Genomic DNA, 19,061 nt, shown 5'->3' on the forward strand with positions numbered 1-19,061 from the left:
TCTCACAAGACTTACATTTGTTGCACCCAATATGACCTTTTCATACTTAGTCAGCCGACTGTGTGTCATATACTGAGTATGACTCCTTGTTAAAAGGATCGCCACATCATGAGGTACAAACACTTTCACAGGATATCCCACCACAATTCCCTCACTCTGTTCCAAACTTCGACATGTAGCAGCTACTGCTTTCAAACACCCAGGTAGGGCTACAGCTACTGGGTCCAACATGGATGAAAAATATGCAATTGGTTTCCTCAGTTTTCCATGCTTCTGTACTAGAACAGAGAGTCCACATCCATTTCTCTCACTCCAATACAACTCGAACTCCTTTTCATATTCAGGCATTCCTAATGTAGGTGCTTCACACAATCCATCTCTCAATCTTTTGAATGCTGTCAATTCCTCTTTGTTCAAATCAATAGGATCTTTCACATCACTTCTTGTCAATCGTACCAAAGATTTTGCTATCAATGAAAAATTGCTAATCCACTGACGACAATATCCAACCATTCCCAGAAACATTCTCACTTCTCTTTGGGTCATTGGTGGACTCATTCTCTTTATGATCCTGATTCTGTCTATGGTTATTCTTGTCTGTCCTTTTTCAATGTTATGTCCTAAATATTGTACTTCCTTCTTACAAAATTGTAATTTCGATGGTGACACTTTTAGTCCTCCATCTGCCAAATGATTCAGCAAGGCTACCGTGTCTACCTCACAAGCTTCACGGGTTTTCGATGCCACAAGCAGGTCATCGATGTATTGAACTAGTACAGAATTTTCTGGCATTTCTAGACTTTCCAAAGACTTCTTCAATAGCTGATTAAATATTGAGGGGCTTTCTGTATACCCCTGTGGAATTCGGCACCACGCCAAAATACGCTCAACGAAACGAAATGCAAAAATTTGCTGACTGACATGATGCAAAGGGATGGAAAAGAAAGCATGGCATAGATCAATCACTGTATACCATTCTGCGTCATGAGGAATCTAATATAAAATCACAGATGGATTCGGTACAATGGGACAACATGGTACAACAATTTTGTTTATCTTTCTCAGATCTTGCACTATCCTGAACTTTCCACTAGGCTTTTTCAGTCCCATTATTGGTGAACTACATGGGCTACTCATTATTTCTCTCAAAATTCCTTGTTTTATCATTTTCTCAATCACAGGAGTAACTCCTTCGATTATTTCAGGTGTCAATTTATATTGTGGAACATTTGGGTAACTTACTCCTTCTTTTACAGTTATTTTTACTGGGTCTACATTTCTCATCAATCCTACGTCTTCTCCTGTGAAATCCCAAACTTCTGCTTTTACAGATTGTTTTTAATTCTTTGGGTAATTCGTCAGGGTTAAATACAGCATAGGTTCCAGTAACCTCCTTCTCCCTGTTTGCCATTGTCATTTTATACAGCACATCATCATCTGATGTTTCAAAGGCTATTCCATCTGGAGTACAAAATATTGTGCAGTTCATCTTGCACAATAAATCTCTACCTAACAAGTTCACAGGACTGGTGTCGCACACGAAAAACCAGTGCATTTCAGAGAATTTCCCTATGCTAACTTTCACTGGTTCTGTAAGGTAAGTTTTAACCTGTCTGTTGGATACACCAACTACTTGGATCGTTTCATCCGAGAGAGGAAGATTCTTGACATCAGCTGATCTAACAGTTGATCGAGTAGCACCAGTATCAACTAGGAAAGTAATATTTTCATTATTAACTTTTCCATCAACAAATGGGCCTGTCTGGTCTACTTCTAGAGTTGCGCCAAGCACACACTCTTCTTCCTCCCTTCGGCACCGTCAATAACCCTCTTCTGAATCGCTTTCATCGTGTTGGAGCCAATACTGCGAAGCAGCGCTAGCGCGTGGCGGCTTATTTACCTGTTCTTCGTTGTAGAATCCATTTTCCTTACTATTCTTCTGGCAATTTTTGTTCTGTGGAAAAGGTGGTTTTTGGCACCTGATTCTGTTGTGTTACAACCTGTTGTTGTCGCTTCTGTTGACCACTCACCTCATTCTACACCTGTGGATTCAATGATGCATTTTCATCGTTAGTACTCGGAGGAAATTTACACTCGGATTTCCAATGCCCTATCCTACCGCAATTATGACACGGAAATTTCTTTTTAGCTTCCTCGATATTTCCTTTACCTTTCCCAGGATTAAATTTTGGTCTTGACCCTGCTTGTTCTGCTAATTGAGCTTCCTGTCTCTCTGCTACCTTTACTTGTGCCCACATAGCATTTTCTTTCAATTTTCGCTGTTTTGCTTCAATTTGATCACTGAAATATTTAGCGTGTCTCAGTACTTCGTCTATTTTCTTATTTTGCCAATCTACGGTATGCTGCTTTATCATCTCACTAATTTCTGGACGAAGACCATCTACAAATCTGTATACAAGATGACTCAAATCCTTTTCACTTAGATTTTCATCTCCACTAAATTGTTTAAAGGCCAAAATGAACCTCTCATAATAGGCATGTACTGATTCTTTGCTTTCCTGATGTGTTCTGTCAATTTTTACCCAGTCTGTCTCTTTAGGAGGTACCTTGTTTTTCAAAAATGCCATAACCTGTTCGCATTTCTTCATTACCTCGGGGTCTGGAGCCCCTGTTTTTGGAGCCCTTGGGTATTCCTGTGTCGGCCAATCTATCATGATTTTGCACTCTGTCCATAGATCTGCTGGTACTATTATGTCAAACAAGCTATTTAGATCAATCCACAATACTTTGGATAATTTTACAAATCTGTCCACCTGTCTATACCACTCGACGGGTTTTTCACGTAGTCGAGGGAAGTCATTCGTAAATGACAAAATATCCTGTCTAGTCCATGGGACATGCACATATCCTCCTCCTGGAATCTCTCTCATAGGGCATTCTGTCACAACCTTCTCTTTTTCTCTGACAGGGAAAGCTGAAAAAGTCTTATCTGAAACTTCATCTCGTTTTCGATACCATCTACTTTTCCATTTGTCCACATCTCCCCATTTTCTCAACAAAATAATTATTTCTTTAATGTGACCTATTCGTCCTGTGGTATTCATGTTTTCAATGTCTTTTTCAGTGAAATCTACCCGATATGGTTTCTGTAGTGCTTTTACTTTTTCAATATCAATACCCATTTCATTTGCCACTTCTTCTAATCTTTCATGAAGACTTTTTGCTCTCCATATTATGCTTTTACACAGAAATAACAACTCCTCATCTTGGTAAGTTTTTAACTTTTCCGTAGGGATAGTTCCTACTGTTAATTCTTCCAGTACCATTCGTAGTTTGGCCACATCTATTGACTGTGATTCTTTGTCTTTCTTCTGCAAGCTTCTCAACCATTCACTCAATTCCTCTGTAGATGGTCCTACTGGCTTCTCTACATTTCCTTGTCCAAAATCCTTTTGTGTTTCTGATATTGACTCCACTAATATCATATGCCTTTCTGCACAGTTTTGGCCTACAAACGGGTTATTTGAAAAATTTGGTTCAATCATACTCACAGTCTGTCTCCATGGATTCTCATCCTGACTCATTCTTGGTTGTTCAACCTGTTTATTACTTTTATGAGGGACCATCCAACAGTGTTCGCTATCTTTCTGTTTATCAAAAATAGGCATTACTGGACCTATCGTTACCGGAACTGTTACCGCTTCCAGATTTTTACTCAATTCTCTTATTTTCTCTGTTAATTCTAGGGTCGTTTTTGATAGTTCTGCTGAATTTCCTTCATTTATTTTACCTCCAGACTTCTTCTCTACCTCTCTAATGGAATTGTTTCTTCCCAAATCTTGGAACTGTGTCTTTCACTGGGGCACTTGGGGTTAATATTTCTGGTTCTGGTTGATATGGGGGTGGATTTTTTATAGAACATATCATCAAGAACATCATCCTCTTATTCACTCACTCCATACCCTCTAGATTCCACATTATGCCTCTTTTCTACACACTTTCTACCTTCATTCTCTCCTGCAGTTCTTACGGGAAACAAACCCTCAGTCATACTCGCATTCCGCCACCTTCTTATTTGATCATCATGAGTCTCATGTCCGTATGACCTACCAAACATGTATCTATATCCTCTGCCATTTCTCTGTCTTTCTCGGTCATGCATCTCATCTTCCCACTCTGTCAATGCCTCGAATTGTGTCGGTCTAGGTCTTGGTTCTAAATTCATCATTTTCTCTCTTACATTTCTCAAAACTGCCAAATTAAATGAACCATGTTCTGGAAAAGCCAACACTCTGTCCTTTTCGGTATACTTGACCCAATTATCTAACCAAATACAGGTGTGATATCCATATTTCGCAACCATAAAGGATGCAGGGGTTTTCGGTGGAGGAAGTAACTGTCCTTCCCTAGTTACAATCGGTTTGTCCTTCTTAAACCACTTTTTAATTCTACCAAACCAAGACTTTTTCTCCTTTTCTGGTGGATCGTAATACATTTTCCTGTCTTTCGTGTATCACTAGTCTCTCCTTACAACTGTACCGCTATTCTGTCGAATTGTAGCGCGACTCACACTAATGCACCAATCCGGAGCGTTTATGTTACTTTTACAATTCTCCAATCTCAGCGCGACTCACACTAACGCACCAATACGGAGCGTCTACGTCACCCTGTACTTCTCCACTCCTAGCGCGGCGCACACTAATGCACCAATCCGGAGCATTTTACGTTTCCGACCGACTGTCTAATCCCAGCACGGTCGTTCTGACGTCAGCAGCCGCTGCCGCAGCTTCTGCTCCTGTCTACCCCTCCTTCACAAAATTCACTCGGTGAGTTTTTGTTTCAAATTTACAATTCTGTTAGTAACAACATAAAAATGGAAAAGCAATAGACCTTTCTCACGAGAATTCCGTCTTTCCCGAGAGCAGCGCTTACCTCTGCCCTACTACGGAATCGTTACTTCTGTTGATAAAGCAGCACATCCCTCTACCTTACCCTTCTAGCAAGCATTAGCTAACCGTTTCTCCAGAATTAAGACACATAGTTGGAGACCCAATGCTCCTGAGAAATAAAACTAGAGTTTCACAATTAACCCGAATTCCTTTACATTCACGCACTTTTACACGAGAAACATATAGTACATTCACACAGAATCCTGTCTTTCCCGAGAACAGCGAACAGTCTGTCCTACTACAGAATTATAACATTCGTTAACAAAGCAGTGCTTCCCTCTACTTTGTCCTTCTAGCAAGCTCAGAGAACACCTGTTACCTTTCCAGTGATAAGCGTTATCGGAATGCCATTTGGACTCCTGGTACCTAAGACCAAAATTTCACAGGTGACCTTTGCTATCATATACACTTCTCTCACACAGAAAATGTCTCTAATGGCAACACACGATGATGTCACCGAATCAAACCCAGACAATGCGTCGTGCAACTTCAATCGTTACACGTTTCTCCCTGTGTGCCTACAGGGCAACAACAATTCCGTCTTTCCCGAGAGCAGCGCTTACCTCTGCTCTACTACGGAACCGTTACAAACTTCTGACTTCCTACATCCCAGAAGCCGTGCAAACAACATAGAACTCGACGCGACTCACATAGAGTGTTATTACATAAACCAATAACCAATATTCAATAAGCAATTTACAAGCTATATTCACCAAACCAAAACAATAAAAACCATAACTCTGCTACCAGAAAAACTGTTGCAGCGTGGAACATCAAATTCCCCCTTTGTCACAGACCAAATACCGCTGTAGCAAATTCACTCAAAACATTCATTGGTGGGGCCCATAACACCAACACTCATACTTCATTGATCTGCTTCCCTAGAGGAATACGTTTCCAAACGCTGACATGAAAGGAATATCATTACCTAAACCCTAAATGCATTGAATACTTTATTAACTCCGACCTTGTGATATTCCCCTCATTGGGTGATGAATCAATTTAGTTGTTTTGTAGTTTAGTGATCAAATTCATTTATCTATACTCTTCTCTTATCCTAGTTTTCTTCTTCAAATAATCGACACAACACATTTATCAATTAATCAAATTTCGTTTATCCAATAAAATTGCAAATTGTTAGAAATCATCATCCAAACCACAGAACATCATATTTACCTAATCTGGCTAATAGTCGTCCTCTAAGTCAGTCAAGTCGTGGAAAAACCTTTAAATTCATCAAAGTCAGGCCGCAATTCAGTCTCTCAAAGATTCAGGATAACAGCTGTCCAGCAGTGTCACCGTCCTCTCCGTCAGCATAACGTCAGGAAATCAAGTTCGTCAAAGAAGAGAGAGTTTTTTTAGTTCACTTCCCTACCTACTTTTATAATGACATTAATGTCAAAATGTATCAAGATTGGGGTTTTAGACTTTCCTCATTGGTGGATATGGGGTAAAGCGGTAAAGTTCTCACATAGTCCACAGGATTAAGTCATCGCACTTGCTGGTTCCGGTTTTAAAGACAGTCCATTGTATTATCCTTGACGAAGCTCCCAGAGTGTCCTTGGTAAGAACATCATCTCCTGGGGTCAGGACTAGGCCATTGTTGCTGGCAGTGATGCATGCGCACTTCACCCAGAACCTCGTGGGTCAGCAGCAGTCTCGTCCAGCCATCTTGAATTAGGCCGAAATGGTCAACTTAAGCAAAACAAACACAAAAACGTAATTAAAACATGGAAATGGCTAATAAAATGTTAAACCCTCACTAATTCCCTTATGTGTAAGTAATTATCTAGCAGAATAGCAACATTCAAAGCGTTTATACTCACTCAATGATGCGCAACTTACAATTACATCACAAAAGCAACATATATCATGCAATATTCTAATTTTCTACTATTAGTATGCGTACATATGTTAGTATACAATTAGTTTAGCCATGCAATTCCCACGTGTAATTCTTTTGTTAACATAATTGGTAAGTCTTCCACTTCAAACAAATTAATAAGATTACTATTAGTTGATTATTCAGATTAATATAAACATGCAGAATGGGGGGTGTATACAACATTTTGGACTACCCGCTCCAGCAAAGGGAGGGGACGGGTCCTGAGTTAACGTGTGCAAACACGCCCTGTGGTGCGTTTTAAGTTGGGGAAATAATTCCCCTTCAATCCTGAGGGACCCTGGGGGCCAACTAGCCCACCAGGTGCTTCCAGTAAGTGCCACTGCGCTGCGTTGCAGAGAGCTGGTCTAGGCTGTGCCCCTTTTTACATCTCTCTGCAACGCAGCTCTGTGGCACTTACTGGAGGTACCTCGTGGTCTAGTTGGACCCTGGGGACTCTCAGGATTCAAGGGGACTTAATCTCCCAACTTAAAACGGCTACAGGGCATGTTTACACAGTGGGGAAGGGAGGGGACGGGGCCTGAGGTGACGTGTGCAAACACGCCCTGTGGCACGTTTTAAGAGGTAGTTTTAATCCCCTTGCCCTATTATATACTAGGGGCTTACAGAGGAGGTCTTGCGAATCACAGGGGGACCCCAACGCATAGTGTTCCCTAGTGTATGTAGGTGTTTTCACTGTATTCTGAGTGTCTTTTAACTTAGCACTGGCTCTAGGACTGGTTAGTCAGGCTCAGTTACCACCAGTATCCATCTGAAAAAGTTGAGGGTACAGGATGATTTTGCAACAAGACTTCTTTCTGTTCTTCTGTTTGTTCTTTCTGCACGTTATCCTTCTTCCTGCACTTTTCTTCATCTTTGAGGACTTCTGTTGCTTCTTTCTGCATTTCTTTTTTTTCTTTCTGTGCGTTTTTTCTTCTTTCTTCACATGTCCTATCTCTGTAGGCATAGTTAGAAATTAGCATTTAAAAACCTTTGAAATTCACTGAAAAAACCATAGGTTTCAGGCACGTTCTAGTTAGGAATTAGCATTTAAAAAACCTTAAAAATTTACTGAAAAAACCATAGGTTTCAGGGCCGTTATAGTTAGCTGGACTTTTCACTCGTACAAAACCTTTGAAATTCCCCCGTTATTGTTGGTTCAGCTAACTATAACTCGCGCGCCCGCAATGCATTGCTGATGACGTCACATATTACATCACTCATGACATGGTCAGTGACATCCCTCATGACATCACTGATGACATCTCAAATGACATCACTGATGACATCACTGATGACATCATCCTTGTGATAGAGTGGCAGACCTCCTCTCCCCCTAATATAACCTTTGATACACACATTCAAAAATAGAATCTAAAATTTTCAAAACAATGGACATACCAATACCAGTTACAACAACCTATTCAGTAATTCTAAGATCCACATACACATCCACTCATTCACCAACAGTCCTATACAGTCACTCATACATGTACTCACTCATCATATTTACTCATACACCTATACATCCTGTTACACAACGCCACTCATCCATAGAGTTACTCACACACATAGTCACTCATGCTAATAAAGAATCAAACATCCATTTACTTGCATATACAGTTATGCACACACCACCACACTTACTTCTACAGAAACTTACACATACTTAGTCTTTTAAACAATCACTTATAGAAACACATACTTATTCATACAGGAACTCTTCCAATCTCTCACTCTCACATATACTCACTTATATACACCAATAGTCACATATACTAGTTTAAAACATATGTAGTTACTCATAAAGACACTATTGAGACAGCCATTCACTCACTAACACACCCATGCACACACTCATCCACCCATACAGTCCTGCACACATGCTGTCTTCAACACATACAGTGAGTCACTCATCCATGCACCTATGCACTACGTAATACCCCCACCGAACCATACAGACACTCAGACTGATACTCAAAAAAACAACTAATAACCTATATAGACACTCATGTAGCTACTCACCAACCCATGCAGCCACTTATACACAAAGTGAGAGACTGATACAGATATTTACATATTTAAACATTACTCACTAAGCCATGTATTCACTAAGATACACTTAATCAATCAGTTATACAATCAATTTTTCAAAAACAAATCATCATTTAGACACTTATATACCCATTTATTCTTCCATCGACCTTGAGATATACATAGCATATGTAATTTTCAGAAAAACACACATTCACTGGATGATGTCATCAGTGATGTCATAAGTGATGTCATTTGAGATGTCATCAGTGATGTCATGAGTGATGTCACTGACCATGTCATGAGTGATGTAATATGTGACGTCATCAGCAGTGCATTGCGGGCGCGCGAGTTATAGTTAGCTGAACTAACTATAACAGGGGAATTTCAATGGTTTTGTACGAGTGAAAAGTCCAGCTAACTATAACGCCCCTGAAACCTATGGTTTTTTCAGTCAATTTTTAAGGTTTTTTAAATGCTAATTCCTAACTATAACGTGCCTGAAACCTATGGTTTTTTCAGTGAAAAAAAAATATATATGTATATATATATATATATATTCAATGAAAAAACCAAAGGTTTCACACATGTTATAGTTAGCTGGACATTTCACTCGTAAAAAACCAATGAAATTCCCCCGTTATAGTTAGTTCAGCTAACTATAACTCGCGCGCCCGCAATGCACTACTGATGATGTCACATATTACATCACTCATGACATGGTCAGTGACATCACTCATGACATCACTGATGACATCTCAAATGACATCACTGATGACATCATCCAGTGAATGTGTGTTTTTCTGAAAATTAAATATGTTTTATATATGTATATCTCAAGGTTGATGGAAGAATAAATGAGTATATAAGTGTCTAAATTGATGATTTGTTTCTGAAAAATTGATTGTATAACTGACTGATTAAGTGTATCTTTTTGAATACATGGCTTAGTGAGTAATGTTTAAATGTGTAAATACCTGTATCAGTCTCTCACTTTGTATATAAGTGGCTGCATGGGTTGGTGAGTAGCTACATGAGTGTCTATATAGGTTAATAGTTGGTTTTTTGAGTATCAATATGAGTGTCTGAGTGTCTTCATGGTGCGGTGGGGGGTATTACGTAGTGCATAGATGCATGAATGAGTGACTCACTGTTTGTATGTGTTGAAGACAGCATGTGTGCAGGACTGTATGGGTGGATGAGTGTGTGCATGGGTGTGTTAGTGAGTGAATGACTGTCTCAATAGTGTCTTCATAAGTAACTACATATGTTTTAAACTAGTATATGTGACTATTGTTGTTTATAAGTGAGTATATGTGAGAGTGAGAGATTGGAAGAGATCCTGTATGAATAAGTATGTGTTTCTATAAGTGATTGTTAAAAAGACTAAGTATGTGTAAGTTTCTGTAAAAGTAAGTGTGCTGGTGTGTGTATAACTGTATATGCAAGTAAATGGATGTTTGATTCTTTATTAGCATGAGTGACTATGTGTGTGAGTAACTCTATGGATGAGTGGGATTGTGTTACAGGATGTTTAGGTGTATGAGTACATATGATGTGTGAGTACATGTATGAGTGACTGTATAGGATTGTTGGTGGATGAGTGGATGTGTATGTGGATCTTAGAATTACTGAATAGGTTGTTGTAACTGTTATTGGTATGTCCATTGTTTTGAAAATGTTAGTGTCTATTTTTGAATGTTTGTATCAAAGGTTATATTAGGGTGAGAGGAGGTCTACCACTCTGTCACAAGGATAATGTCATCAGTGATGTCATTTGAGATGTCATCAGTGATGTCATGAGTGATGTCACTGACCATGTCATGAGTGATGTAATATGTGACGTCATCAGTAGTGCATTGCGGGCGCGCGAGTTATAGTTAGCTGAACTAACTATAACGGGGGAATTTCATTGGTTTTTTACGAGTGAAATGTCCAGCTAACTATAACATGTGTGAAACCTTTGGTTTTTTCATTGAATTTCTAAGGTTTTTTAAATGCTAATTCCTAACTATAACGTGTGTGAAACCCATGGTTTTTTCAGTGAATTTCAAAGGTTTTTTAAATGCTAATTCCTAACTATAACGTGTGTGAAACCCATGGTTTTTTCAGTGAATTTGCAAGGTTTTTTAAATGCTAATTTTTTTTTTTTCTTCTATTTTTTTTTACATATTTTTATTTTAATTTTCTATCCTTTTTTAAAGACTATGGTTAAATTTTTAAAATTCTATAATATGTTTTTTTTAATATATTTTATAAAATAAACATGTAAAATTTATTAGCAATACATTTTTTCCTTTTTTTTTAATTTTTTTTTTAGTATGCGTACCGTAAGCTTACGGTAAGCGTACGGTTTACGCAACGTCCGTAATTTATCTACGCTGTTTGCGTATAGTTACGCAATTTGCGTGGCCACGCGTACTCCGCGTGGGACGCGTACGCGTGTACGCTACACGCGCACGTTACGCGGAAGTGTCGGGGAGTGACTGTTAAGCGCATGCGCGCAAGTGCGTGTCTTTTTTACGCGCATGCGTACTTTTGCCGTAAGCGTACCGTAAGCGTACGGTAGGTCATGTGATCATGAAACACAACTTTTGATTGGTTGAAACTACTTTCAGTTCTAGAACTCTCCTACACCACACCCATTCCCCTCATTTCTGCTTGTGATCCCTTAGGAGAAGGAGCTGGGTTGTCTTTGTGATACGATGGCAGAACAGCAGAGCTCTTCTGAGAGTGAGGCTAGCAGCACTACCTTGAGGCAGAGAGCGAGGAAACAAAAGACCTCTTACGTATGGGATTATTTTACTTTTCCAGAAGGCCAGCAAAAGGTAAATGCACCCTTAGTGACTTGCAAGCTGTGTAAGCGTGTACTTTCAAGAGGTAATCCTGACAGGAAGTATTCCTTTGGGAATCACACCATGATGAGACACCTTAAGGATGTACACAGAAGGACACATGCTCGACTTACTGAAGGTAACCCTTCAGTAAATCAACCAAGCACATCCACAGCAGCTCAGCCTGGACCATCATCTGCAGAGCCGAGTCCTTCTTCTGCAGGTCAGGTGAGCCCTTCATCTGTGGGGGGAGCATCTCCTTTTTCTGGTCCTCTGGAAACTAACCCTCGGTTTCTGAGGGTTGATATACGGTGCGCCACTTGTCATGATCTAATTTGTCATAGGGAGATCAGTATTTCCCTAGTGAACAATAAAATAGATCAGCACACTTGTCGTACCGTCTAATATTCCCAATCTTTCTTTCCTCTGTCCCTGCATGAACACAACGGCTCTTTTAAGAGCCAACCTTACCTTTCATCTATTTTTTATATATTTTTTAAAAAACTTTTTTTATTTTTTTTTTACCGTACGCGTACGGTACGCGTAATTTTTTTTTTTTTTTTTTTAAAAACACTAAAAATCAATTATCACATTACAAGGTCCTTGAGAGACTACAATTAAAAACTGCAAATGTGATTGTAGAGAAGTGGAAAAAAGGGACCATGACATTATTGACTTACCATACCCACTCAAAAAAAGATTTATTCATTTAATTTATTTTTAATTGCTTTTAAAATGGTTATAGTTTTCGAAAATTATCTATCTCAATCTGAAAAAAAAGAAAAAAGTATTAATATTTAATAAAACATTTAATAATACAGTACACATATTTACATATTTTTCAAAAAATATTTTTGCCTTTTTTTTGCTGTTTTCAGAAAATATTGCATTTCACTATAAATTGTGAAAGCAATTGCATTCATCATTTAACAGCAGGCAAAAAAAAATTAACAATCTCAAACATTGTTTTTAAAAAAGCCCAGAATCTCTTTTTTCATAAACATAACTTTAAAGAAATGCATAATATTCTAAAAAAATATCATCTAATATCTATACTTATTTCTTTAAAATACCGTCTGATATTTTTGTTTCAGAAGTATAATCACAATAATATATGTCAAATAACTCCACAATACATCTGGTTCCATTTCCTTTAGGCCAAATAGTAATTTTAAAATTATTTTTTTGTTTAATTTCCAATGGTAATCCAATAAAAAACAAAAGTTTAAATTGTACAGATGTCACCGTTTCTCTGTAACATTTTGGTTTCCGAAAGATTAATTAATAATTAAATAAGTCCACAATAGAATTGTTTACTTTTCCGCATGGCCAAATAGTAATTTTAAAAATCTTTTTTGAAAAAATTTCCAATGGCAATCCAATAACATTCCAAAATTTAAATTGTGCAGATGTTACCGATTTTTTCTAAATTTTTGGTTTTCCAAAGTTTCCTTAAAAAATGGAAAAATTCCACATTACAATTGGTTACCTTTCCATTAGGCCAAATGATAATTTGTTAAATCTTTTTATTTGTAAATTCCAAATGGTAATCCAATAAAATGGTAAAATTGTTTTCTCCAGATGTTGTCAAATCTCTCTAAAATTTAGGTTTCAGGAAGATTAGATAGGAATTTGCTAAATCAAAAGGCAAACGTTGCTTAAAAATCAATTGGGAATCATTACACAGTGTCCAGCCTTTTTCACATTTAAGATAAACTGTGTAATGACCAGAAGTTACAGTAGGTCCATCATGGAAAATTATTGCAACTGTTACAAAAGTTTTTCCTGAAATTGATAATTGCTGTCCTGTAAACTTCTTTATTAAAGTATCCAATTTTGAACCATCAGCTCTACATCGTTGCATCATTAAAATTACATACTGTCTGTATTCCTTTAAAATTAATGTTGAAAACATGTCAGATTTACACTCACTGCATTGCATGCTATGATTAGCATCTTTAACTAATTTAGCAAAAGTGACTATTTTACTCTCTGGCAATGTTAAATAAATAAACCTTTCAGAATCAACATTAGAGCCACATATATTATAACAGTTTTCACAACTATGTTCCCATTTATAAGAGAGACCAAATAAATTTACAATGTTAACCCCTTCTTCTTCCAGTACCTGAAGAAAATAAATCAAGAATTCCTGTGCGTCTTGCTGTACATTTTGAGAAAACTGTGTTCGTCCTGAACATACATCTAAAACTTTTCTAATTTCAGTAGCACTTTCTATTTGAGTTTTATCATTACTCAGCTTTTCAAAAAGGAGACTCAGCACAGTACAGAATCTTTTTCCCTGATTTACTATTATCTGCTCTTGCAAACTTTCCAGATAAAATGCAACATTCAGCACTACATTAGCGTAGCAGTTGACACCAGAGCTATTTTCAAAATAACATCCTACAACCTGTTCTTCATTTTCCTTATTCTTTTTGCTTGCAATTACATCACTCCTCTTTTTTTTCCTCCTCTCTACATCTTCATTACAGATATTCTCATTTCTCCTTTTACGAGAAACTACACGTTTCTCCAACACAGGATACTGACCTAAATGAGGAGCATAGCTTCTTCTTAATCTATTATACTCCTTTACACAGTTTGTATCAGCACTAACTTTTGAATCATCAAAGTCTATCATGAATAAACCTGATAATGTTTTCACTCGTGACAAAGCAACATATGCCATACCTTCTTTGAACACAGTTGAACCAATGTTCACAAATGCACAATCTACAGTCAGAGACGTTTTAAGGCATGGGCAAAGTGGGCTCTGGCCCCAGGCCCCAGACTTTCAGGGGGGCCCCCTTATGGAGCCAGCTATGTTCTACAGAGTATTACCCTGGTGACCCTGGGTAATTTTTAAACAAATTCTTTCAAATACTATTTTACTTTAACTTATTTTTTAATGTGGGTGATGTGAGAGAGTGTATAAGGGACATTTTGAAGAGAAATGCTGTTTACCTTTTGTGCAACATCCATAAAAAGGTTATTTTAGCTAAAAAACAGGACCTCACATATTCGAAATGGGAGGGCGTCACAGAGATTATTTGCAGTTATATTAGGGAGCTGCTGCTGTGTTTAATATTGAAAACACAAGTCACTATCCCTAAATATTAGATGTAAACACATTTAAAATGTGGACGAGTGTGCTTCTGCGCTGTCAGTGACCTGGCTAATGAGGTCATGAAAAATCTGAGATTGGATCTTAAATTAAAAGTTGTTCTGAACAGGGGCCCCCAAAATTCGTTTGGCCCAGGGCCCCCAAGATCCTTAAGATGTCCCTGTCTACAGTCAATCCTTGAGACTTGTGAATAGTTACAGCATATGCTAGAGAAAACAGAAACTGCTTCCTACGTACATATAAGTCTTTCACAAGCATGAAACGAACTGTACAACGACAAATATCTTTAACTTCTTCTATCTGATCAAATTTTATTTTTAAACATTCAATTCCATCTTTTTTCTGATAATTAATAAAACCCACAACTCTTCCCATAGCTCCATTAACTAAACCTTTTTCAACATCCAAATTTCTCCTTAAAAATACTCTACAGTTCATGCAAACATATAGATTTTTTTCTAATCCAGCTGTTTTGGAAATCTTCTTCTCTAGTGAATCCAATTTATTTTTCAGTGTGCCTGTTAATGTGACAGTAATTCTTCCATCCTCAATTTTGTCCACTGCTTCCAATTTCCTGATATCTTCCTTTTCCAATTTCAAAAGCTCCTCATTGAATATTGAGCATTCACGTAGAGTTGGCATTAAGCAGATGACACTTTTCTTTTCTGCAATGTTCTTGTATATCTTCTCTGCAACTATTTCTTCCTTTGGAAATAAATTATGTAGCAGCCGAGTCTGTAATGCTTTTTTGCCAGCTTCTGTGAGTAGTCCAATCCTGATATCTTTCAGAATACTTCCATATTCTTCATCGTTTGCTTGCCTCATATTAGTTGTAAGTTCCTTGTACTCAAAGAAGGACCAAATATTTGTATTACCGATGCTTCCCAATGACTTCTTCGTGTCTTCATGTGTCACAGTATTAAACACTGGTTGTCCTTTAACTGGAGTAAGTTGCAAAAGATCTCCAAAAACTATGACGTGTTTTCCTCCAAATAACACGTCATAGTCTGACTTCAGAATTTGCTGCATTCTTAAATGCACAAAGGCAAGCATTAAGCTCGATACCATGCTCACCTCATCAATAATGAGAACTTGCATCTTCTTCAATACTCTTGAAACTCCCAAGCATGCTTCTCCAGTTAGCTTGTTGTATTGTATTTTGTTCTCATGCTCCACTGGTAACATTAGCAAACGATGTAAAGTGATTCCTTTTATGTTATATGCTGCTAACCCAGTTGGAGCAGTAACCACACAAGACAAAGTAGAATCCGTTTTTTGCTTCTGATGACTTTTATTAGGAAACTTTTTCCAGTTCCAGCTTGTCCGCTTACATACATCCTGATTGGATGAAATGATGTGCATGAGCACTCTTTTTTTTCATGTAGAAATCCGTGATCAATTTTGTTTCTGATCTCTTCATAAATTTGTTGCTGCTCTTGATTCAGTTGTCTTTCCAAATTTTGTAAGTCTATAAATTCTTCTTGAGCTTGATTCATAGCTGTTTCCACTTCATTCATGGCTATTGATGCTTCATTTTCAACGATTGGTTGTCCTAGGGGACCTTGACTGAGTGTTCCTGAACTTTGGCTGTCCTGAGAACTGTCTCTAGCTATTTCTGCTGCAATTGTAGTTTCCTGTTCAATTTCTTCATTTAACATTTGCAGATAAGTTGTGAATGTTCTGCATTGTATGCTGTCTTTGCAAGCAATAAATGAATCTTCATAGCTTTGAAATTCTCCCAGTAGTTCATCCTCTGTACGCCATGGTTTAAACAGCTGTAAAAGAGCCAAGTAGTAAAATTCCTTTTTGTCAGTAGTGTCGCAACTCAGCTTCCGGTGATTTATCAAACTTCCTTTTGTTTGCTTCACCAAACATCCTTCCTCACCAATGACTTTATATTTTCCATTGTTGATGTCTTCTGCGGCTTTCCGTGAATAAATGTAGTTCTGCAGCACTTCATAGAGACACATGTTCTCCAGATGATGACTTCTCTTTGGGTAATATGTATCCAACATGTTTGATTTCAAAATATCTGTACTTTCTGGGTCATTCTCGGCCAAATATTCAATTTCTCCAACAGATTTCAGTACCCGATTTCTCATTGCTGCAAGGCCTAAACTTGCCCAAATTATTCTTCTTGATTTCGAGTAGAGACTTGCAGAAGATAACCTATCTGAACATTCGTAGGATCCAATTTCTCGATGCGATAACATCTTCAAACTGAAAATGTACAGCTTCTTACTGACAGTTTTCTCGAGAGAAATCTCTTCCCACATTTCCTTCAATTCTGTTTTTTCTGATTTCGTAATGTAAGACGTTACATATCGAGCAACAGCAATGGAATTGTCAGCTACATACTGTATATCCATGTTAGCGTTCCACATGGATAAAATCACTGGGTTGTAGTCATTTATATTTTTTGATTCTTCTTTTCTTTTTAGGTTGTAGGTATTCTTAGGTGATTTTCTTGTGATAGTATGTCTCACAGCTGACATAAAACTGTTTACTCTTCCTTTTGAAAGAACAGGTCTAGGAAATCCAAATCGACATTTAGTGTAGTATTTATCTTTGCTGTTGTATTTCCGTCGACAGTATTTTCCACACCGATGACTTTGGAAACGTAAAACTTGCTCCTTTAACTTTTTCTCTTCTGTGCTTTTTGGTATGGCACATGTTGCATATTCTTCAATGTAAGATAACACTGCTTCATCAGTATCTGTTCCAAACTTTGGGGCATCCTTGATCCACAACAGCATATGAATATGAGGAGCACCTCTTGCCTGGTACTCTTTTCTCCAAAAGAAATCCACTACTTCTCCTAGAGGTGGATTTTTTTTATTGCAGATGAAGGACATCATAGCCTCAAATCTATGATTGAAATATCTGCAAACATTAACCGGATCCAATGAGCACAGTTCTCCTGCTGTCTTGTATTCAATGTTTTTAATGTTTGAATTTGCCTCTCGTAGAAAATCCAGTAAATCATCCCAAGCGTACTCGGCACAGCTTAGGGTAAGGAACCATGTTGGAGTTCCTAAATTCCGTAACATGCATTTTAATTCACCATGGCGTCGGTACCAATATTCATTTGTCCCACGCTGACAAGCCATCAGATTGATCAGTTGTGTTTCCAAATGATCATCTCGGTGCTGCACTTTCTCCATAAAATCCTTAGCAGACACATTTTGTAAATGTACTCCACTTTTTAAAATGTGATTTACTGCATAAGACAGGGCAGACAAGTCGCTTTCAAATAAAAGATGGAACAAAGAAGGAATACTTTGTCGAAATCTGGGATCTTCAGCATATAGTCTTGTAGTCCGATACTCAGAAGCTGGAATCTGTTCCGGACGTTCATCGTATCGTCCTCCTTTTCCTTTAGGAAACAGCTGGGGAAAACATCGAGCTTCCAAGCTCTCCTCCCATACACTCACGGGAGTTCCTTTTGCTTTCTTCATCTGAAATAGATCAATATTGTCTCCCATAACTTCTTTTCAATGAAGAGGATGTATGCTAAAATGTTCATAAATTTCTTCATCCTTTGACTTGTCCACTTTTTCAATTTGTCCAGTTGGTGTTTCTGTGTCTTCTTGTAAATCTTCTTCTTCTTCTTCTTCTATATAAATTGATTCATACCATTTGTTATTCCTTTTCAAATACAAATTTGCTCTTTGTACTTTCCGTACATCTACCAGCTCCTGCCAAATCTTCTTATTCTTTGTAGGTACACCATTAACCAGAATAATTAATGGTTCAGTTTCCAAAGTATCCGCATCAATAGTTTCCATATTTTTTTTCAAATCCAAGGGCAAATACACCACTCTACCTTTTAAACCTCTCAGTAAATCTGAAGGAGGTAATTTACCAGTTTTGGGCTCCATACGTACTATGGTCTGGAACGGATGAACACATTGAATGAGTATAGACTCATATGTATTTAATTCAGAAAGTTCAGCAGGAATAGCATCCAATTCTAAATTATTATGTACAGCTCTGGTCGGCATTCTATTTTCCTCTAACTTGTTGTAACAGTATTTACAAATACGCTGAACTTCACCCAATTCAAAACAATTTTCAAGAAATATATAGGTGGCAAAATCCTTCCACTTATAATTATCTTCATTTTCACTCTTTCTGTAGAGATCAACATACCTGGTTTGTTTTCTATAATGAGTTCTGCGGCAACAAATACAAGTAATATTTGGTCTTTCATTAGAGATTATTGCAAATTTTGTTATGTGATCATTAAATGTCTTACTTACAGAGGGTTCTAC

This window comes from Triturus cristatus, chromosome 12 (genome assembly GCF_964204655.1).
Source record: "Triturus cristatus chromosome 12, aTriCri1.1, whole genome shotgun sequence".
Taxonomy (NCBI): Eukaryota; Metazoa; Chordata; class Amphibia; order Caudata; family Salamandridae; genus Triturus; species Triturus cristatus.